Below are 23294 nucleotides of genomic sequence, written 5' to 3'. Positions count from 1 at the left end.
AGGCAGGAAGTTCCTTGGTGTCTCCCACCTTCCCTGCAGCATCCCCTTCCTCTTTCACCTTCTCTTCTTTTCTCCTCTAGGATTTTTTTGCACTGGATTTTTTTGTACTATTTCCTGGTCAGGACTCAGCTAGCTAAAAGGTTAATTAATGAAAGTACATAGTATGCGCAGCTCCCCAGCAGATTTCTTTGCAAGAAATCACTTTTTTTTCATTAAGAAAGATGAAAGATACCACCATTAACATTTCAGAATAACTCCTTCCAGTCCTTACTCTGCACATAATTTTTGTTTGAGGCTTAGGAGGATAGTTGAGTTAACACTACGTATGGATATGGAGCCTGCCTGTTTTCACTTAGCAAGCATTTTCTCCAAATTATTATAGACTCATAGGAAAGATCGTTTTCATGATATATATCGTTTTCTGCTGAGATGATGTGCCATAATTTCCTTAACTCCTTCACCACTGTCATCATTTCCTGTTAAAGAGGGACTTGTCTGAGCTTAGAAAAAGGGCGAAGGAACAACAATCGTTATGGAATACTTACCATAGGCCAGGTCTTATTCTAAGTATGAATTTATTTAACCCACACAGCCAATTGTATAACACAAGTTCTATTAATTTCAACACCACATTATACATAAGGTAATTTAGCTGTGGAGATGGAAAACAACTTGCTGAAGCTCCCAGCTAAGAAGAGAGAGCAGAGCTTGCATTCACTTTGTCTGCAGAAGTTGTGATCTGAATGAGCCACAAGATGGTGTAAGGGCCAAGGGCCCAAGTCTGAGCTGGAGTCGCAAACGCAGAGTGCAGAAGCAAAGGCAGAACTGCTCGGCGTGAGACAAAAGAGGAACTTGATGGCTGAAGTCAGAGAAGGCAGGGAAGGAAAGTGGAAGGAAAAGCAAATGAATGAATCAAAGGTTAATGAGGAAAGAACTACGAGTAGGAATTTGGAGAACAGAAATGTCTAGGATGAATTTTTCACCACAGCTTTATCAAGTATAATGTGAGAATTTATTTAAAAGGGGCCAGGGATATAGCTCAGCAGCACAGCCCTGCCTGGCAAGCATGAGGTCGTGAGTTCAATTCCTGGTACCAAATAATAATAATAATGATGAATAATAGTAATTTATATACAGAAAATTATGTCATAAGTTAAAAACCATCCCCACAGTCCCCAAACCCTTTCTGACCCAGCTCACCTTTTTATCACTATAGATTCTTTCATTTTTTATACATGGAATCATATACTATGTATTCCTTTTTTTGTCTAATATCTTTAATTCAGTGTAATTATTCTACTATTCCTTTGTGCTCTATTGTGCATCAATAAATGATTTCTTTTTATTTCTGAGAAGTATTTCATTGTATGAATATATCAAAATATGTTCATCCATTCACCCATTGGGTTATTTCCAGGGCAATGACAAGAAAAGCTGCTTTGAACACTCTAGTTGAAGTCCTTATAGGGACACATGCCTTCCTTCTACTAGGAATGGAATCGCTTTATCAGAGTCCAGATTTGTGTTTAAGAAACTATTTTCCCAATCTATGAGAATTCTAATTCTTTCACATCTTCACCAAGACTTAACATTGCCAGTCCTTTCAATTTCAAATGTCCTAAAGATGTATAGTAACAAATTTCTGTGACTTTAATTTGCATTCCCTAATGACAAATAATGTTGGATGTATTTTCATGTGCTTACCTGCCCCCCACCTATCTTTCTTGATGAAGTACCATTTTTCACATTTTTATGGTTTTATATTTTGAATGTTATTTACATATTTGGATATATGTATATATATGTATATGCAAATATTTCCTTCCAGTCTATGACTCAGCTTTGTATTTTATTAACAGAAGTTATTAATGTTGATTAGGTCTCATTTATCTTTGTTTTTCTTTCATGGATTGTGCTTTTCGTGTCATAGTTAAAAAATCTTTGCCTAAATGAAGACCACAAAAATATTCTATTAAATTTTTGTTTAGAAATTTCATACTTTTAGGGGTTTCACTTTGATTTATGACTCATTTTTGCTCATTTCCCCCCATATTCCTCAGCCTCCCCCTAAGTTAAGATGGGATCATGTGATTGAGTCCACTGGCCAATGGACGATGAGATTGGTGCTTTCTCCAGCTCTTCCTTCTGCAGCAGAAACCCTGGAGACCTGTGTTTCAGGTAGCTTTGCTGTAAGATAAAGGAGCATGGCCAGACTCACACTGGACTTCCATAAATGAGAAGTTATCGTGTATTATTAACTCACTGAGTACAGGGCTTTGTCTCTTTGTTAGCTACTGCTGATTATGTCAATGAATTTACCCGAGCTTCTTACTGAGGGTGAGAAACAGTCTCATGGCACAAAAGCAAGTCAAGATAAGTAGTGAAGTCTGTCATCGAACGTTGTTGACTAAAGTGGAGGCAGCCCCTGGGGCTGCCATTTTGCCTTAGTTCTGTCTGACTAGCAGTCGTATTGAGCTCACACTCTTCAGGGAACCATGTGCAAAGCTAATGGGGCAGCATTTCTGTGATGATATAAATGATTATCTTGAAACAGAAATTTCAAAACCCCCCTAAAGGTAAATTGCTGCCTAATTGCTTACTGTGTTTTAGATTGCAGATCAGAAGTGGAAATACTTCAGCTCGCACGTAGAGAGAGCCCCGTGAACAGGCTTTCCTTCCAGAGGTGTACTGGACTCCCACCCATGCCAAAGGCTGACCTCAAAGCAGTTCTGCAACGGGAGAAATTAGGGGGGTGTTTGCTCACCACTGACATTCTGCCCTTGCTGTATCACAGAGAAGTAAGAACTCTCTTGGTAGGAAGACTGGAGGTGGTTTTGATCTAAGGCACCAGTTACATAACACGGTCTCCCCTGGAAGCCACACTTTAATAAGAATATTGGCAACACTACCCCCCAATAAATACATGAAGCGCTCTCCTTGCCCCCATGTTTACCTTCGATCTCCCATAGAGCAATCACAAAGGATTCAACAAGTGATTACAAGGACTCTCCTTCAGGGGGAACTATGACCTACAGATAGTAAGGAAGTTGCACCTGAACCATATTCCATCTTTTGCAAGGATAGCTTTTTTCTGGAGCAGTGCAAAATGCATCTATTTAGAGCTAATTGCCAGAGGAACAAAGTAAGCTTTGAGATAAAAGAAGAAAAGGATCTTTTAGACAGCACATTAATTTCAGAAATGGCAGAGACGTGCATATTGAAAAGGAGGAAAGCTACTCAGAACAGTTTCTGCTCATCACAAAACTTGGGTATTTCAGAGTTCTTTTAGAACCGGGATGTGACTAACTTTTTATACATTACTCAAAATGATAGCCCGATGTGACAGAAACAAGTGACAGTTTTGTCTAACTGGACTTTGATTTTTTTCCTACTCTGCCTGAGCAATTTCTAAAGCTCACTGTTACTGAAAAGAGACCAGGCCTAGTGAGGGCTTGGAGGCCCCAGAACAGACCCCTGAAGAGCATCCTGACTTCTAAGCAATCATAGCTGTGTGTGGCTTATGGAGGCTCAGGTCTGGGGGCTGAAACAGTTATCCTAGCACCCTTTTCCATGTTTATCTGCGCATGGCCAAGGCAAGTGGATAATTCCCTGTAACACTCTCAGCCGCCCATCTCAGTTGGGAGCGGGAGACTTAGCTGTCATTCTTTCTCCAATTCTAGTGCCACTTGCACACTGAATGGGATCACTGCATTAGTGAGCTGAGAAGGGTGGCTCAGAAACTGAAAGGCAAGAATGCAACAAGTGCCAGGAATGATAGTACACACCTGTAATCCCAGCACTCAGGAGGCTGAGGCAGGAGGATTGCCATTCACAGCCAGCCTGGGCTACATAGTAAGTTCAAGGCCAGCCTGAACTACATAGTGAGATTCTGCCTCAAAGAAAAAAACAAAATGCAAGAAGCAGGCAGGTGTCCAACTGTGTGCCTCATCCAGAATCACACTTGGTTACTTAAGTTAGAAGTGGTCTAGATGCAATAAAGCTACCAACACTTTAAAAATGTATTGACAAATGAAGTGATGATCTGTCTGGTGTTTGCTTGGAAATTGCCAGGTTATATGAGAGGGGTGGGTGGGGGTGTTGGAGATTATAAGTGAAACAATGGTCACTAGGAGTTGATACTTGTCAAAACTAAGCAAGGGGTATATTCTTATAGGATAGTTGTGTGGGTCACATCAGCTAGTGGATGCAAATGCCTGGCATGTAGTAAGTGCTCAGTAAATAGTAGCTCTTATCCTTGTTTTACACTTGAGGAAATGAGGCTCAGAGACGTGAGATCACAGATCCAGGAAGTAGTAGAGCTCCATGTCTAAACTGCATGTATCTCATGCCAAAGCCCATGCTCTTAGCGAATCTTGTGCCTGGCACATCACCTGTATTGAGCAGTTTGTATGGATTACTGTATCTAATTAGCATAACAGCCCTATCACGCAAGAAAAATCAATCAGAAATAGAGCTCAGAATGGAGCCCTAGCATGCTGACTCCAGAATCTACCTTCCCGCTCCTAGTGCTGCGTATTCCTGCTCCCTCCGTGTAAGGCTGCGTATGAGGCAGGAGGAGAGCAGCTTGTGGAAATGGTACCAGGTCCCCCAGTCTGTCTTTGGAAACTACCAACAAAAGCTTAGCACTTACCTCTTTGTGGATGCTTTTCTTACCCTGTCGGCTGGAGGATTTTCTAAACTGCCTGATAACTTGCCTAATAAAAGCTGCTTCCCAGGTTCTATGCCAATCTCCCAGACCAGAATCTTCAGCAAAGATGCTTTGAACCATTATTTTCCATAAACCCTCAGGTGATTCTTATGATCAAGTAAGTCTGGACAGCCTGAGACAAAAAAGCATCAGGAAGTGATCCTAGACCATGTTTAATGGTGAGTGTCCCCACTCCTCAGGGTCCTCCCACCGCCTCAGAACTCCACCTCCTCAGACCTGGCCAGCAGACTTACAGACCTCCTGACTTAGTAAGGCTGTGTGTGACCTTTGCCACTGGAAGCATCTGATTTCCTCAGGCCAAAGTCAAAGCCCAGACAGAAGAAACGGAATACACTGTTTCCAGTTTTCTTTTTGTTAGGTGATAAGGCCTTCCATTTGCACCATGCACCAACTAACTGTGGACAAATAGCACACTGCCGTGATAAAAGGTGTGGAAGGAAACAGAGGGCACATCTGACAAGAAGGAGGGTGTAGTGACTAGAAATTTTTATGGGTCAGAAAATCGTGTTCGTAGCCATTTGGCAAACTGTGCTAGAACATGCCTGGATGAAGAGATAAATGGAATCTCGTCTTAGCATTCTTCAGAGTGCTGGCAAAAGCTGCCTTGCAGTGATGAATGATTTGACAGTACAGACTCCATACATGCTGTGTGAGTGGACTAGGGATTATGTTTCGTTATACCAAGTCAGGGTTGCTAAAGCTTCCCTGGATGGAAAATGCTCTGTATAGGGAGTGTCTTGGCTTCGGACCGTTCAGAAAGGATTAGTGAGGAACTCCACTGCAATTCATGGTTGACACAAAAAAGGGTGGGGAGGGAGGAGAGAGGAGAGAAAAGAGAAAGAGAGACAATGCCAAAAAATGAAAACTCATTTTAGCTCTTCTATTAAAGCCAGATGTATTTTAGGCTCTGTTTCCAGGCAACTGCATAATGGCAATGTGGAATACTTTAAAAAAAAAAAAAGACTTGGAACTGTCAGAGTCAATAAAGGTCAGAAGGTAATTATAAAGTAATAAGGATGACAGACGAGGGCAGAATCGCTCCAACACTGCCTGGAAAGCAGTGACATTTTATATGTTGCATTCATTTTCAGAAACTCTAAGATCTTCCTTGGGGCCCTTGGCCATGCTGCTTTGACAAGACCCTTGACTCAGTCAAACCAGAACAAGGCATTGGCGTCTAACCTGGCCATTCTATCATCGAACCTATCAAATCATTCATCAAGAACTGATACAGCCCCCAGCAAGCGTAACCCTGCTCTACTTGGTGAGCAGGGTACGCAACAAAGGTCTAAGGACACCGCAGCATCAGTGAACTGTACACCTGGCCGTTGCCATGGTGAGCAGGTAAACAGGCTTCATATAGGGATAAGGAAACGACCCGGAGAAGAGAGAGGGTGGAGGAAAAAAGACACTAAAATCTGTAAAGCACATGACTGTCTGTTCTAGGCTCTCCAAGGATGAAGCAGATCCCCTGTCTACTGACTGGTACTGTGCGTGTGGACTTGCATAAGAAAAGGAAATTAATATGGAGCTCATCAAGCACTTTGCTAGGCCATGTACTTACATGATCATTTGATTTTCAGAACTGCATAGGGCTCATACATAGCATTCCTATTTTACAGAGGACGAAGCGGGGAGTTAGGTTAACAGTGGCACCGGGTCCCTCACCTACTGCAGGTCTGACCTCAGAGAAAATCCATGTAAATCCTCATCTGCAAAATGATGGTCACACCACGTTCCTTACAGAGTACAAGATTAAATGAGATCGCTTATGTGAACACCTAACACGGGACTGAGCAGATGGTCAATCAACATCAAATTGCTCTTGTCAAAACCTTTCAGGAGCTTCCATGCCCCAAAGGTAAAAGTCAGGTCCTGGCCTAGCCCATGGGCCTTACCATCTGGAGACACCTCTTTCCTCCCTGCTTTTACCTCCAGCCACCCCTCCTGATCCTCTGCTTCTGAAGCCCTGTCATTCCTGGCGTGCTTCCTGCGGTACCCACCTTAGAGACCGTGCCATTTATAATGGTAGCTCCTCACCCTCCCCACTCATGACACCCTTCTCTCTCTACTTGGCTTTATCGTTCTCCATAACACTTACATTTTTACACCCTATGTTTTTATTTTCCATTCCCTTCCCTCCATTAAAAAGTAAGCTCTGAGAATAAGCATTTATTATTTTTGGTGGGGTTTTTTGGGGGGAAGTGGAGTTGAGGGTTTTTGTCCTCACTAAATCCCCAGCACTTAATAGATATTCAGTAAATACCTATTAAATAAATAAGTGGATATTTTCTTCCCCCCTCCCTTCCTGCCTTCTTTCAAGGTCACACATATTATTAGACCATAAGTCTTTGCCCTTCCAAACCTATAAAAGATGAGAAAATTGTGTACTGCCAGCATCTCTAAAACACATTTGAAGAACATCAAGACCCAAAAAATATGTCCAGATCAGAAATAAGCAACGTTGCTGGGCCCTCTAGTCCTCAACTATGAATCTTTACTGAGTTTGACGTGTCTAGAACTGTGGTTCCTTTTGTGTGTTTTTAGTGTTCATGTGGCTTGGGTAGTGTATTAGCTTTCCTATCGCTGGGACCAAATAGCCTCCACCCACGGAGAGTTCATTTGGTTAAATCTCACAGGTTTCAGTCCAGGTGCCAGGGAAGCAGAGCAAGAGGACAGCATCAGAAAGGAAGGGGTGAGGGACCAGATATAGACCTCAAAGTCTTGCCTCTGCGACCCACCCAGATACCCACAGAAGTGTGCTTTACTAACTTCCTGGGTGGCTCCCAAACCAATGGAGTTGGCCATTAAGCCTAGCTGTCAAAAGCAGCACAAAGCAACTATTCTCTGCCTTCCAACAGTTCCATAGATGTATTTATTGACTACTGTGCTTTGTAGAGGATACTATAGAGGGTGTGCCTACAGCTTCGTGGCAGACACACACCATCTATCTTAATGACCTACAATATGGTAGATGTCAAGATGGAACGATATCCTGGAGGTCCCCAAAGGCGGGTATTTAACCCCAGGAAGGAGTGCAGAGAAGGCCTCCCAGAGACATACTGAGAGATAAACAACATTTGCTTGGGCCAAGAAGGGCCAGAGAGTGCTCCCCCAGAGCTCAGCCTAAGCAAGCACAGACTTCTCGATTCGTAGGACCTATTTGGGGAACTACAAAGGGTTTGTGCTGCTAGAACCTAAGACATGAGGCTCAGCATTCCTTGTGTGGCGTGTGAAAGGGCTCGCATTTTACTTGTGGAAAGCCAAGCAATCCAATTTGTGTCAGAGATCCTCCTACTGAAGGATGGTTTCAGTACAGGCTTACTGAAGATTTAGAAGGCCTATTAAGCAAGACTTGGGGCAATCACTTAAAGTGTTTTTGAGAGAGGGGGAATTTCCTGACTTCTTAAACTTCGATGACTTACCTGGCCCTTAGCAAACTGTGACAGGAGGGGATAAAGACCTTCAGAAACTATGTGGCTGAGAGACCTCCTGAGATTAAGGCATATGCACTAAAGAAGCAAGATAATCTGTTCTGGTCCCTGGGAAACCTGCAGGTTCAGCCCAGGGCTGGCCATCCTCCAAGAATAAGAGAAGCTCTGAGCAGGCTTCAGTCTCAATTTTGGGGTTGCTTTAAAATCAAATCCATGGGAAAAGACCCACATTACTTCAGAGCCTTCCAATGAAGGTCTTAGTAATTAGGACTCAAGTGATCCACTTCTCAGAGAGTCTCTAGACCAGAAGCTGCAAGCTGGGAGCCCCCACTATCAGCTCATGACGGTTTTATTCATCTATTAAAACTAAAACACCTGGGCTGGGGATTTAGCTCAGCGGCAAAAGCGCCTGCCTGGCAAGCACAAGGTCATGAGTTCGGTTCCCGGTACCGGAGAAAAACCAAAAAAAAAAAAACTAAAACATCTTAAAAATCCTTACAAACATATAAAGATCAGATTTCACATATAACGCTGGGTTTCAGCTACTGCTGGAAAAATAAAGCTTGAAACCAGCAGCCTACCTTCTGCTTTGGCACAGCAAGCTGGATGAAATAGTGGCTGCGGGCACCCTCCCACCTCCTGTTCTCCTCCTCCGAGGCAGGGCGTCATGTCATTTGTCAGTCCCTACGTGGCCTTTCAGGTGACCCCTGAGTCTTTAGAAACAGACACTAACATTCTTGTTTGCTTATATCCCACTTTCAGTCTGGATTTATCAGATAACTGGGTTCATCAACAAACTTATTTCAAGATGAATGAATTCTGCCAATACGGACCGCTTGCAAATTACTCGGTGCATGGAAGAGCCCTCGGAAGAGAAAGACATAGTAGGCATGATGTAAAAGAGAGAATAGAGGAAACAGTAGGGCCGAGTGAGAAGCCGGGATAGGCAAAGAACGCCACAGAATCAGATGTCGGCCTGAAGCAGCTGGGCTGAATATTAAAACATGAAAGATGTGAGGGGGTGGGGGCAGGGCATAGAGGAGCTGGAATGGAATTAATATCTGGCAGGAAGTATGGGTAGGACAGAGAATTCCTCTGTTTTTCAAGCCTCATGGGCAAATGTTTACTAGAGAAACATTCTCCTTATGCGCTTTTAAGTTACATTACTAATTAGACCTCACATGCTTGTGAGTTTTGAATGAGGTGCTAAGTACAAAGTATGTTAATTTGGGCAAGGGGTAAAGTTTTCTAGCTCAAAATTAATGCCCCCAAAAAAGAAATAGGAGTAACGGAATGTTTCATGCAGATGCTTGGCTCTTTGATATCTACAAACATTTTGAAAACACTTGAAATATTTGTCAACTTTTCTTGTGCAGTTGGATTAGGTGGTGACTGTTGGCTTACTTATTTCCTCTTTAGTTTTTCCTTTGCTCTCTCCCCAAACTTCTCTTGGCCTGGAAGGCCGGAGTCAACCCACAAAATTTGACTTGTGGCACAAAAGAGGTGGGTAATGATGGAGACATCAACAGGTGGTTTCCTAATCCAATGCCTTGTGACTCCACCTGGTATCTTATCACTCCGCATGAAGCTGAGCTTATGACAGATATTTCAAGGTGTGCACTCTATCACAGTGAGGTGAAGCTATGTACCCCCACATGATGCAGTTCACTGGGTCTCCAGAAGAGCTACAGGATTGGGGAAGGTTAACGGTACAAAAGTAACATGCCGGTTGGCTCAGAGCAGGAATGGTGATTGGAAATAGGTTTACGTCCCTGGTAGACAAAGAAAATGCCCAGAAAGTCAGCTTGCTGGGGCCAGCGTCTGTCTCATACAATAAAAGAAACCTCTGTATCTTAAAGGTGTAACCCTTCGACACTGCACCCCGGGACACACTAGCAGCATCAGGAGGGAGATGTCAGGTCATACTTTTCATGCCACTTTGTTGTGCATGTGAACACTTCACTTTCAGTTTTGTAAATTTTGGCAGTGTTCTTAAACAACTGACTTTCCTGAAGAGTTCACCTATCTGGTAAAAGCAATACAGATTTAAAAGCACTTGAAAACTTTTCTCTTTATATCCTGATAAGCACTGATAAGAACCCAAGGCTCAAAGCTGCTGATTTTGTAACTTTTTAAAAGAAATTTGGCTGATTCATTTAACACAATCACACTTGTGATGCAAAAGCTCTAGCCAAATTTTCCTTAAACTCTTGCTCTGTTATAACAGAAATCTTCTGGGGCAAAGGGATGGGAAAAAGGAGCGGATCTTTTTATAGGAGATTCATTTAACAAATTCAACCAGTATATACTGACTGCCTATTATGTGTCAGGTACTTAAAGCTTTTGGCATATAAAAATGAGTAAGATTTGGACTTCTAAAAAAGACTGTAGGAAAAGACAGGTGCAGTGGTCCATGCCTGTAATCCCAGTACTTGTAATTATAGTACATGCCTGTAATCCCAGGACTGCTGTGAGTTCGAGGCCAGCCTGAACTGTATAATGAAACCTTGTTTCAAAAAGACAAAAAATAAAATAAAAAATTTAAATAACACAATTGTAACAGAGGACCTTAATGCTCCATTGTTACAAAGAGACAGATCAACTAGTCAAAAAATCAGCAAAGAAATAACAGAACTGAAACAAACAGGTGAACAAATGGACTTAGTAGAGCTTTACAGAGTGCTCCATCCAACAGCATCAGAATACACATTCTTCCCAGCTGCACATGGGATGTTCTCTAAAAGAGACCATATACTTGCACATAAAATATGCTTAAGTAAATGCAAAGGAATTTAAATTTTTCCATGCATACTATCAGACCATAGAGCAATGAAATTGGAAATTATTGACAAAAGAAACTTCAAAAACTCCATAAACACAAGGAAATTAAATAACACACTCCTGAACAAACAATGGGTCACAGATGAAACTAAAAAAGAAATTAAACAATATCTATAATCAAATGAAAATGCAAATACAACTTACCAACACCTGTGGGACACAATGAAAGTGGTCCTCAGTGGGAAATTTATAGTGGTGAATTCTCACATAAGGAAAACAGAATGAGCACAAATAAACCTAATGCTGCACCTCAAGCTTCTAGAAAGAGAAGAGCAAGTCAAGCCTAAAGCCCATGCAAGGGAGGAAATTATAAAGATCAGAGCAGAAATTAATGCAATGAAGACTAAGAAAACAGTATAAAGAATTAATAAATCAAAGAGTTGGTTCTTTGAAATAATAAATAAAATTAATAAATCCCTAGCCAATCTTATCAAAAAAGAAAGAAAAAATTCAAATAAATGCAATAAGGAATGAACAGGGTGAAATCACTACAGATCTTGTAGAAATTCAGAAGATCATCAAGACCAACCAAGAAAATCTTTACTCTCATAGGGTGAAAAACACAGAAGAAATGACAGACTTCTAGATACATATGAATTACCAAAGCAGAATCAAGAAGATATGAAATCATGAATAGGCCAATATCAGTCATGAAATTGAAAATGTAATTAAAAACTTACCAACAAAGAAAAGCCCAGATCTGATAGATTCACAGCTGAATTCTACAAGAAATTTAGAGAAGATTTAATGCCAATACTCCTCAAAACCTTTAATGAAATTGAAAGGGAAACAAATCTCCCTAAGTCATTTCTGGAGGTATTACCCTGATACAAAAACCAGAGAAAGACTCAGCCAAAAAAGGGAACTACAGGCCAATCTACCTAATGAACATATCCTCAATAAATTACTAGCAAACAGAATGCAGCAAATCACCAAGATGATTATACACCATGACCAAGAGAGATGCATCCCAGGAATGCAGGGATGGTTCAATGTATGCAAATCCATCAATATAATACACCATATCAATAGAGTCAAAGATAAAAATCACATGACCATCTCAATAGATGCAGAAAAAGCTTTTGATAAAGTATATATATATACGATAAAGTATATATCTATATAGGCACAAGATAGCCAGGATTATTGTGCTATTAATTTCTATTAGTTTCCTGAAAGGAACAATTAATGCTTAATTGTTTGATCAATTTTACATGCCTATGTCTGGTAATCTGACCAACTACTTTGAAGATAACAACATGAAATATAACAACCATTATTAATTTCCTATCATCTTGTTTTGAAATTTTGTATCATTTTTATCATTTCTTCCTTTATTCTCTTTAAAATAAAAAAATGAAAAATAAATTTAAAAAATTCAAAAGACCATGGGAGTTGTCATTTTTGACTTGGTAATTCAAATCTGACCTTAAGTAGAACATATTATTTAATATTACCATATACATGAAAATCACAGACAGTAGCTCCTTTCACTGAGCACCTAGAATATGCTATCTACCCTGAGACAGAATTATGTTAAATGGAACCCTCTGGAATTATTAAAACTTTTCTCAAGGTACAGCCTGTGCTCAAAGGACAGTCTATCTATCAACCAAGCTATATCCAATGATCACACTGAAAAATAAGATTAGGCTATCAAGAAATGTGTAAAAATATTTCTTGAAACTCTTCTGTATGTTTCACTTTAGTGAGTGGAGGGTATGGTAAACATGGTAGAGTGCTGTTTCCGAACAGGTATCCACATGACAGTTTTCTTTGTAGTATTATTCAGAACTATATGATTTGAAAGAACTGATATTGCTGTAAAGTGAATAATCTACATTTTCATTTTCAGGCACAGATACTTGCACTTTTACTTTTATTAGAAGTATCACTCTTTACTTTTTCTTTCAACAAGGTAATCAGTCATTTCCAGCCCATTTCCAAACAATACATAGCTGAATTCTGCCACTTGCTCCCTTGTCTAGTTTTTATAGCCTAGAAATTTTCAAACCCAAACTACCTACTGAGAATTTAATGTTATCATTAGAATATTTCTCTACCATAAAATATTATAATAAAGCACTTCTACTGTCAATAACATGCCTCAGATGACTAGACTTAAGATAATCCCTTTATATATTTGCTTTTTAAAAATTCTGAATGCAGAAGTCAAAGCATCAAGTCTGCATGCAATCCATACATCACAAAATTATAACTAGGTTTTAATATCTAAGATTTAGATTTTGTCCAGAAGCAGTAGTCAAAAATTACATAGTATTTTATAGCTAATGGTGTTTACACATAACATCTTTTTATTACAAAACTAAATCCAGTGGATATTACTACATGGTGTGAGAATAATTGGACAGAGATACTGGGTACAATTATCTGTATTTAAAAGAGAAATGACCTGAGGCTACATAGGATTAAATGATGGCCCCAAAATAGAACATTCAAGAGGAGGCACTGCCAGGCCTCTGTTACTATCTAAGTTTCTATAAGATATAGACTAATATAAATGTATTGTGAGCATTTATTCAACTCACTAGTGAAGGGACCAGAAGAATGAGAAAGTTGGTTCAAAGAAGGATACAGGAAACTGATACATACACAGTCCAATGGAGAAAAGAATGCAGTAACAATATTGCACAGATACACCAAACTAGATAATGGTCAGTATGCTAGCAGATACCTGTAATCTCAGCACTCTAGTAGGCTTAGGCAGGAGGATCTTAAGTATGAGCCCAGGTTGGGTAACTCAGCAAGACTCTGCCTCAAATTTTTAAAATTTTTTTTAAAGAGCTAGGATATAGTTCAGTATGAGCTAAAAAACAAACAAGGTTCTACTAAAGAAACTACAATATCAAAAAAAGTTGTTTTTTTTTTTCACTATTTTCAATCTTCTCTTTGTTTCTTGGGGAAAATATTTTGTAAGCCACTCTTTCCACTGCCCAGAGGAATCTCCATCACAGCCAGAGGGAACTACTGCTGAAATCACCGAGGGTGGTCAAAAGTGGGTGATTCCAGGCACGCTTAAGTAATGGAGGAACACGCAATCTGGAGGCAATGTCATGGAGCTACCACATGATTCAAGGGTATGGACTTATGAAGCATTCATAAACATTTTAAACATTTTTCAGCCCTCATACTTCAGGACCTCTGACCTCCAAGACTGAAATCAGCAGAAGAACTCATATTTAAGCTCAATGAAAGGTGTTTCATCCAAATTACATTAAAGAAAAATAGATGCACTGAATACAATCCATTTCAGTTCACTATAAATTATATGATCTCATGAAAACATTCAGATACATAGTGACTCCTGGAGTTAATTAGGCATAGGTTCTGTACACTGGCTTACAGTGAACTCATGTAGCCCTAGCCATCACAGATGACTGTCACAGAGCCAAAGGCTTAGAAGCATGTTCTGTGTAGGTTTTGATTAATGCAAATATTTACCTCATATACTATAGGCTAAATACCATGACAGATGCTTAGGGTTACAAAAATGCACGCAGGAAGAGTCAGAGACTGACCCCACTCCTGCCACTGACCCAGAGCTGTGGCAGCTGGCAGGAAGAGAGAGTCAGAGACCAGCTCCTCTCCCTGCATTGATGGGACTCAGGGAGCAGAGGCCAGAAGGAACACCAACATAGTAGGACTCTGGCTACAGTGCACAACATGGACAGGTGGGACTAGTGGCATGGAAAACTCTGAAGCAACAGTAACAATATATGACAGCAGGTGTTAACTTATGTAAAACAGCCTTGTGGTTGGGGACAAAGACACACAGCATAGAAGTGGATGAGCAGGGCTGTCCCTTTATCTTTTCTTTTGTTTTGTTTTTGTTTTTGTTTTCTTTTTTACATGGCTGGGGAGAACTCTGGCCACAGAAAACTAATGCCATTCCCCAGATCCAGAGACAAAGATCAGACCCAAAGCCAGGACCTGCAATCTTGGCTACAGTACACATTCTGGGATCAGACTTGGACCTGCCACAGATCTGTAGACACTAGAGGAAACTTGCTACTTTTATTTTTCTCTTTCTGATGGTTTTCCTCTTGATAGTTGGCTGGGTTAATGTGTTTTGTTTGGCCTTTGTTGTTGTTTGTGCTTTTCCCTTTTCTTTTCTCTTTTCCTCTCTGTTCTGTTTTGCCCTTTTTTTTGTGTTTTTCTTTCTGTATGTTTGATTTTTTTCCATGTGTGTGGTTATTTGTCTTTCTGAGTTTTTCCCTCTTTTTCTCTCTTTTCTTTCTCTTTTATACCTTCTTTTCTTCTCATTCACAGTTTAGATCTCTAAACTTTCTCTTTGCATTATTCAACTCATCCTCTTCTCTTTCATCAACTGTCTCACTTGAGTTGATGATAGTTTCATGTGAATAAACATTGTCTCTTCTCTTTCCGGTTCACTTCAATACAGCACACTTTGTAATTGCTAAATCTTGCATACAACCCAAATGCACATCACCTGAGCAATAGATAAAAAAAGATATGTTTTTTCTATATCATTAAGTACTACCCAATCAGAAAGACAGATAAACTGGACACTTTTATAGGTAAATGGATGCAACTCAAGATCATACTCATGTGAAGTAAATCAGATCCACATGTGTAAACATTGTATTGTCTCACTAGTGTGAGAAACTCAATAAGTAAATAAGATTCAAAATGTACAATAGATATTATGAATAGGGAAGAAATTATTCAAAAGAAAAGAAAAAGTGTGATGGGAGAAAGGGGAAAGGAAGGAAGGGAAAAGGACATGCACACACACACACACACACACACACACAGACAGTTAAGATAGTTATACAGCTAGTTTCTCTCACTTCATTGAAATGTTTGTGCTAATATTTTTAACACTATTCCATGTCTATATCTTGTACTCTGAACAACTACTATGAATCTAACAATATGCAATGCATTAATTATTACTTTCCTCCTATTACCCTGTTTTCTTATTTCTACTTTTAATTTTTTCAGTTTAAAATAAAAAATCAACACAGTACAATGCTTATGTTCATAAAGAAAAGCTGTTATTCTATAAGGAAAAAATCCTGGTGCTACATAGGCCATATGTACTAAACATTCCAAAGGACAGCCTGAAATTCCAGAAAGATGGCAGAGTGGTGAAGGGCAGAGAAGGAACTTCTCTGAGGTTTGGTATCCAGATGCTTGAATATAGGAATATGAAGAAAAGGAGGAGGGAAGTGGGTCCCTGCGACCCAGGAAGGACCTGAAGAGAGAACTGAAACCCAGAGGGTGAGTGAAGACAGAGAATTCAATGAAGAAGGAAGTGACAAGCACTTTCTCCCTGAGCTCTGACTCACTGCATGGGAGGGGCAGTTTGAACCTGAAGACACAAGGTGACTGCTGGCAACCTCTGAGGCCTCAATGGAGGAACATACCAGTGGAATGGAGCAGTGCACACAAGAGACGGCAGTGGCTGGTGAATTGAGTTTAGACATCCCACAGGAAAGGGAAATTGGCCAGTAGCCATCTTGGAGAGGGGACAACTGAGCTCAGAACTTGGAACAGCTGCAGACTAATTCCATCAAGCAGCTGCCAGTGTCAGGGTGAGACTGCTGAGATCAAGTCAGCAGGAGGTCAAAAGTTCAAGCTGGCAGGAGGCCCACAGAGTGTTGCAAGCTGAACAAATTGGGTTGCAGCCTCACAGCCAGAAACCAGCCTAAACTTTAGTGGAACTAGAGGCGCAGGCTCCCTGGGATTATCAACTACCTGCCATAAACCTATAGTTGGCTTGTTGAGATTAATCAACATGGATCTAGACTTTGTCTGCCCACTTTGTCTACCACAGACAGCAGAGACACATCTTGAGTTGGACATAACTTTTTCTTGGCTTTGATTTTTGTTTTTTCTGGATTGTTTTTGTTTTTGTGTGAACACTCTTTCTAGTTTTATGTTGCTATTCTGTACTATTCTTGTTTTTACTTCTTCCTTCTCTTTCCTCCTTTTTTGCATTTCCCAAAATTTATGTAATCTTCCTCTGTCCACAAGCCTTGTTTCTAATGTCCTCCTGTATTTCTCTACTTTTCCTTGTAACCCCTTTTAAATTTCCTCCCCAAGGGTAAAACTGCCATGCTGAGGTCTTATTTATTGTATACAATTTTGATTGTTTTAGATTTTGTTATATAACCACATATGCAGTTCACATGGTCAAAGGTGGAAAATTAAGTTACCAGTTTGTCATTTTCTAGACTGCTTGATGCTATCATTATTGCTGATTATACTACTTTAGCCAAGTTGACGTAATTGTTCTAATCAGCTGTTCTTCCTAGTATACCAAGACTGAGATTGTCAAAGGGTTATAAACAATACCATAGGCCTGTGCCAAAAAAAAAATTTGGCGGGGGGAGTAGGCAGCAACTATAAATAAATTAAAGAAGTAAAATCTTACAATAGACTCATAAGCCAAAAGCCAGCTTCACCTAGAAGACAACTCTGAGAAGTAGTCATTTCCTAAGGGTTCTAAATACTACCAATAAAGTTATTGACCAAAAGCAATCTATAAGCACCAACCCAGAAAATAAACTAAAAAATATTCATGTTAGCTTTCCAAATTTTTTCTTCCTTTTCAAAATTGTTTTAATAATTTCAAGTCTTTTGAATTTTCATAGAAAAGTGTTATCTTCAAGTGTTTCACCTTAAAATGTTCCTTGAAATTTTAAATTTCTCTGTAATGTTTTCTAGTTTTTTTGTACATAGGTCTTATACATTTTGTGGTGAGATTTATCAATATTTTATATTTTAATGCTCTTGTAACTGATGTGTTTTGCTTTCATTTGTCACCATGAAGTACAGTTTTTTTCAATAAACATTTAAAAATTAAACTAACAAAACAAAACAAAACAAAACAGAATGAGAAGACAATTAAGCAAGGTGCAACCCCAGACTTCCAGCTCACCAAAGGCAAACCCAGGGGGCAATGAGATAGAATAGCAGAAGTAACACAGCACATGAATGTAGCTCTAGAAAAAATTAAATCTGAAATAATTTTTCAGAAAACTGCAGAGATGGTGATCATAATGAAAGACACGGTTAGTAACTCTAGAGCAGATACAGATTTTTTTAAAAAAGATGAGTTTAGGAAAATAATGGAATCCACAAACATCCAACATGGGAAAGAAACGGAATCCATGAAAGAGTTTCAAGCAAATATACCAGACATTAAAAAGACTATTAAAGTATATGCAGGAGAATGAGCCACTGTGAAGATAGTATCTCAAATATAGAAGACAGGATTGAAGTTAGCAATCATGAAAAGAAAGATTCCTTAAAATAACAAAGGACTATGAAAAATCAATCCAGCAGCTGCCAGATGATGCAAAGAATAACAATGCAAAATTGATCAAAGTAAATGAAGAAGCAGGAGATTGTACAAAGAACATAAAAAATGTGTTAACAGAAGTATGGTGGAAAACTCAAAAAGTTAAAAAGAATTTGACATACAATTAAGTGAGGCATACAGAACTCCAAATAGCCATGATAAGTAAAAAATCTACACCAACGCGTATAATAGTCAAGATTCTAGAAATTCAACACAAGAATAGAATATTAAAAGCTACTCAGACAAAAGAAACAAATTACATATAAACAAATTCCATCAGAATCACAGCAAACTTTCAACACAAACCCTGAAGTGAAGGAGCGCTTGGAGTGAAGTACTTCAAGGCCTAAAGGAAGACACTCTCCAACCCGGACTGATGTACCCCACAAAAATATCTTTCAAAATTGATGGGAAAATAAAGATACTTCCATGACAAAGAACACATGAAGAAACGATACACCAAACCAGCACTCCAAAACATTCTGAAGGACATTCTAGAAAGAGATAACTAGGACTACAACTCCATGAACCCCAACAGGATGAATCCACCAGGCAAGGTAAGTAATTAAAGAAAGGGGAAACAAGGGGCCAAGGATAGGAAAATAACAGGACAACAATAAATAAATGCATATCAGTTATAACCATCAATGTTAATGGCCTCAATTCACCAATCAAAAGAAATAGACAGGCAGAATAGATCAAGAAGCAAGATTCAACAGTGTGCTGCATCAAGAAACACATTTAATTCAAAAAGAAATCCATAGACTGAAAGTTAAAGGATGGCAAACAATACTCCAGGTGACAGGAACCCAGAAAAAAGTAGGGGTAGCTATTCAATTTGCAGACAAAGTGGATTTCATGCCAAGACTGATAAAGAGAGACAAAGAAGGTCTCTACATCCTTGTAAATGGAACCATCCTAGAGGAAGAGATAACAATCACAAATATATATGCACCAAATACCAGTAGACCCAACTACAGACATGAAAAATCAAATAAGTACTAATACAGTTGTAATGGAGTACCTTAACACCCCACTGTCACAACTAGACAGATTAACTAGGACAAAAATGAACAATGAAACATTAGAACTGAACACAACTTTTGAACAAATGGACTCAGTAGATATCTAAAGAGTGTTCTACCCACAGCAATAGAATACACATTCTTCTCAGCTACATATGGGATGGGATATTCTCCAAAACAGTCCACATACTACCTCACTGAACATGCATAAGTAAATGCAAAGGAATTGAAATGACCTCATGCATATGATCAGACAATAGTGGAAATCAATGGCAAAAGAAGCCATGAAAACTTCATAAACACAAGGAAATTAAATAACATCCTCCTGAATAACCAACAGGTCACAGATAAAATTAAAGAAGAAATTAGTGGCTATAAGTAAATGATAAAGCTAGTACAACATACTGGAATGTATAAAGTGGAAAGAAAGCAGTCCTACAAAGGAAATTTATAGCAGTGAATTCCTGTATCAGAAAAAACAGAGTGAGCTCAAATAAACAACCTACATGCTCAGTCCTGGAGCTTCCAGTCACTGCTGGTCATGCTGGTTCTGCTGGGATTCCTGGAGCCCTGTCACCTGCTTCTGACCTGATTTCTCAAAATGTGTATGCAGAGCCCACCATCTCTGTATGAGCTGGCCAAGCAGAGCCTGCTGCAGAGTGAGACAATGCTCTGCATGACCTGTATACCCTGATCTTCCATGACATATTCATGGATGCCTTCATGGGAAGACACAATGAGGCCCTGAGTATCAAAAACAGGTTAAATAACCCTAAGTTATTGCAGGCTGATCAGGTGGCAATCTCCCAAGCAAGTGCATGGTGAAGGCTTAAACAAATGCAGACAAGGGCAATGATTTTAGGGCACCAGGAGGGACTAACTCTCTTACAGCTTCAGTATTCTCTGAATTTGCCAAAGACCTCTGGGCAGCCTGTATTTATCTGATTTTCAAACAAAGGAGGAGGATACTCAAGAAAAAGTGGGAATCTCGCAGGACCTTGGGAGATTTTCCCAAGTAGTAAATTATGTCAATCAGGAGAACTACATTATCTCCAGGAAGGCCTTCACAGCAGGAGTGAGATGCCTGCAGCTGTAGTCTCCTTTAAGTTAATTGGGATTGGAGCCAGACAACCTCAGCTGTGGCTTTCAGACAACTCACAAGTAAACAGGGAAAGCCAATTGGTTAATATTAAATCCTGCTCAGAGACACTTTGTAGTGTTCCCCAACACTGAGGGTGATGGTGCAGGCCTGGCCATTGCCTTGCTTCTCTTTGAGGTCCCTGCTGGAAATGAGGAAACCTACAACCTGAACTGGAAAAACTCCAGCTGGAGGAGAGAAACCTACAGACATTGAAAGTTGTACTGAATGGGCTGGATATGCTGCTGGCCCAGAAGATTCACTCCAGCAGGTAGAAACTGTAGGTGCTAGATTTGAGGGATGAGCACCAAGACTTCTGGACTGAGGGTCCCGGAGCCATGGTTCATGCCTGGGCACCAGATAACAAGTGTAGGGACCAGACAGTGGATGACTGTCTAGCAACCAGGAAGCAGCAGCTCCTAAAGGTGATGGAAGAACTTCTCAGCATGACTCAATGGATTCCAAACCTGTCTCTTTGAGTGGGCATAGCAGAGAAGACATTTGGACCACACATGCTCTAAGAAGATGAAGATTTATGAGATGCTCATGGATGTCCTAAAAATGTTGGAGCTGAACTATGTTCAGGAAGTGCAAATGTGCCAATTTTTAGGTGTGAAAAACCTAGCATCATTTGCTCCTTATCTGGGCCAGATGAGAAATCTTCAAAAACTTGCTCTTTTCATTCTCTAATGGGTACTTTAGTACCTCAAGTAGTACGGGGGAGTATGTTGATGAGCTCATTCTTTTCCGCCAGGAGCTGCACTGCCTCCAGGAGCTCCACATGAACTGTGCCTATTGCCTCAAAGGCCACCTGCACCAGGTGCCAGGTGCCTGAAGACCCCCTTGAAGGCCCTCACAATTAACTGACTGGGAGGCTTCACCCTCAGATTGGAAACATCTGTCACGGTGCCCAAGCCTCAGTCAGCTGAGAGACCTGGATCTGAAAGGAGTCTGACTAACTCAATTTAGTCCCAAGGCCCTATAGCTTGGGAGAAAGTTGCAGGCACCCTCACCACCCTGTACCTGGAATCACGTTGGACGACAGATACCCAGATTAGTGCCACGTAGCCTGCCCTCAGCCACTGCTCTCAGCTGACCACCTTCAGCTTCTATGAGAACAGCATCTCTATGTCTGTCCCGAAAGCCCTGCTGGGCCACACTGCCAGAATGAACCACTTTAAGTCTGCAGCAGTATCCTGCCCCACTAGACAGCTACGACGACGTGGGAGAACTGCAACCAGGGACATTTGCCCAACTTTGTGCTGAGCTCATGGACACCCTGAAGGCCATAAGGCAGCCAAAGATGGCTGTGTTTGGTGCAGATCATTGCCAGCATTGTTACCACCAATTCCTCTATCACATGGAGACTCCTCTATGTAGCTGTGTTTCTAGTACGATTGTATAAATGTCAGAAGTTTTCTTCTGGACGTTTGGAATTGGAAGCGAAGGAATAGGATTTTCTGTAAGAGGTCCCCCAAAAATAGTCTAGACCCCTGCTTTCTGTGAGAGACACGGGGACAGGTGACACTGGGGGATGGGTTAGAATAAAAGGTTTCCTGGGAAGCAATGGGACATTGGTGGACCTGTGTCCTTGGAGTCAGAAATATGAATTTTCATTCCTAGGAGTGGATTCAGGCTTCAGAGGTCCCTGAGGGTAGTATGCCTGAGCAGATATTTGTAGAACACTGGTCAGAAATGAAGGAAAATTTGATGTATATCCCCATATATCCATGGCCTATAAGCCTAGATTCCAGCTCAAATGTAGTAAAACTCCTGTGACTATAGCAAAAGACCATGAGATATCTGAGCAGGGCACCCAGAGCCTTGTGGTATCTAAACACAGTAAGGCCACTCTGGTCATTCTTTGCCATTCCTGACTTCTCTCGGGCCATCAACCACATCCCTGCAGGACTTGTGGCTTTTCGACAGATGAAAGGACACAAGGTTTTCACCTTCAGTAATTAAAACTCCAGAGCACAGTATATTTAGGGACAGCAGAGAATGCAGACATCTTTTTCTTTGGACCAAGGGAAATAAAAAGACCAGAAGGAAATGGGGACAAGCCACCTTTCTACGCCTCTATAATGATGGGACCTTGGGAAATCTGGTACCACTAGTGCAAAGTCCTCCAAAAGAGGGTCAGACGTTTCTCTCCTTGGCCAAACAAATGTACTCTAGAAAGAATGGACAGTGGCTTAAAGGTTAACTTTCCCATTCTCATAGCCGTCATTTCCTTTCTGATCGAGTCCCTGGGCCTCCACAGGCTGCTCACTCGTATTTTCGTGTACTTTCACTTTATCACGCCTACAAATAAATGTACTTTCAATGTGACAATACAACCTAATGTTGAACCTCAACTTCTAGAGAAAGAACAAGTCAAGCCCAAAGCTCATATGATCGAGGAAATTATGTTGATACAAGCAGAAATTAATACAAGCAAGACTAAGAAAATACAACTAAGCAACAAATCGAAGATATGATTCTCTTAAGATTAAAACTGACAAACTTTTAATCAGTCTTATCCAAAAAAAGGAAAGATTCAAACCCATGCAATTCGGAATGATGAAAAGGGTGAAATCACCTTGGATCCTGCAGAAATGAAGAGCACCAAAAACTTCATCAAGACTTCTAGATTTAATAACCAAATTCAGTAGCATAGCTAGATACAAAGTCAATAATTAAGGGCTGGGGATTTAGCTCAGCGGCAAAAGCGCCTGCCTGGCAAGCGCAAGGTCGTGAGTTCGGTTCCCGGTACCGGAGAAAAACCAAAAAAAAA

At 40.4% G+C, this 23294-nt stretch overlaps 1 pseudogene; it reads left to right on the top strand.

Moving 5' to 3' along the window:
• Nucleotides 1–19938: 19938 nt before the first annotated feature.
• On the top strand, nt 19939–21923 carry LOC106147856 (annotated as a pseudogene).
• Nucleotides 21924–23294: the final 1371 nt, after the last annotated feature.

Source organism: Chinchilla lanigera, unplaced genomic scaffold (genome assembly GCF_000276665.1).
Source record: "Chinchilla lanigera isolate Chin_1 unplaced genomic scaffold, ChiLan1.0 scaffold00011, whole genome shotgun sequence".
Taxonomy (NCBI): Eukaryota; Metazoa; Chordata; class Mammalia; order Rodentia; family Chinchillidae; genus Chinchilla; species Chinchilla lanigera.
Note: the sequence above shows the minus strand (reverse complement) of the source record. Positions and strands in the feature narration are given on the sequence as shown.